At 43.4% G+C, this 1,083-nt stretch overlaps 1 protein-coding gene across 5 annotated transcripts in view; it reads left to right on the top strand.

Annotated features, from left to right (window-relative positions):
* SYNRG (synergin gamma) overlaps positions 1-1,083 on the top strand; it is an 89,715-nt gene that overhangs the window by 22,052 nt on the left and 66,580 nt on the right. The window lies entirely within an intron of this gene.

Raw genomic sequence — 1,083 nt, 5'->3', positions numbered from 1 at the left:
AGTTGCCCAGGCGGGTCTTGAACCCGCGGGCTCAGGCAATCCACTCACCTCAGCCTCTCAGTGTGCTGGGATTACTCACCTCACCTCAGCCTCCCAAGGCTCCTTTATCAAATTTTAACATTCCACATGGTATCACATTTTTTTAAAGAATTGGAAAATATGGTTATAATTCCCTTTCTCTACTTCCCCACAGGTAGTTATTGCTATCATGAATTCAGTGTTTAGAGTTCCCATATATATTTTTACACTTTTATTATTGTATATATTGTATATTCATAAGCATTACATAATATTTTCTAGGTTTTAAATTTTATATAAGTATATACCCTTCTACATCCTGATTTTTAAATTCAACATTGTTTTTCCCCCAATACTTACCCCAGTTACAGAGTTATGCCAAGTTCTTTCATAATAACTACTATGTAGTATTTCATTATGTGAATATATAGTCTATTGACAGACTTTTAGTTGCTTCCAATTTTTTGCTGTTTTAGTGCTGTTGCCTAGGCTGAAGTGCAGTGGCCACTCCCGGCCACCGCAGCCTCGACCTGCTGGGCTCCAGCAATCCTTCCGCCTCAGCCTTCCGAGTAGATGGAACTACAGGTGCGCGCTACCACGCCTGGCTGATTTTTGATTTATTGTAGAGATGAGGTCTCGCCAAGTTGCGCAGGCTGGTCTCAAACCTGTGGGCTTAGGCAATCCTCTCCCCTCAATCTCCCAAAGTGCTGGGACTATAGGCGTGAGCACCGTACCTGGCCGTGTTATCGATTTTTAAGAGTTCATTATATATTTTGTATTCTAATCTGTTGTGGTTATTTGTGTTGCCAATATCTTCCCTGAGTCTTTGGCTTCTCTTTATGATGTCATGTGGTATATAATTAAATCAAGTAGGCCAGGCTTGGTGACTCAGCCTATAATCCCAGCACTTTGGGAGGCTGAAGTGAGTGGGTTGCCTGAGCCCACAGGTTCGAGACCAGCCTGGGCAACTTGGCGAGACCTCGTTTCTACAATAAATAAAAAAGGTTAAGCCGGGCTCGGTGGCTCAGCCTGTAATCCCGCACTTTGGGAGGCTGAGGTGAGTGG

Source organism: Carlito syrichta, unplaced genomic scaffold (genome assembly GCF_000164805.1).
Source record: "Carlito syrichta isolate Samal-C Ts95f unplaced genomic scaffold, Tarsius_syrichta-2.0.1 Scaffold309200, whole genome shotgun sequence".
NCBI classification, from domain to species: Eukaryota; Metazoa; Chordata; class Mammalia; order Primates; family Tarsiidae; genus Carlito; species Carlito syrichta.
The sequence above is the reverse complement of the archived record's forward strand: the minus strand, read 5'-3'. Positions and strand labels throughout refer to the sequence as shown.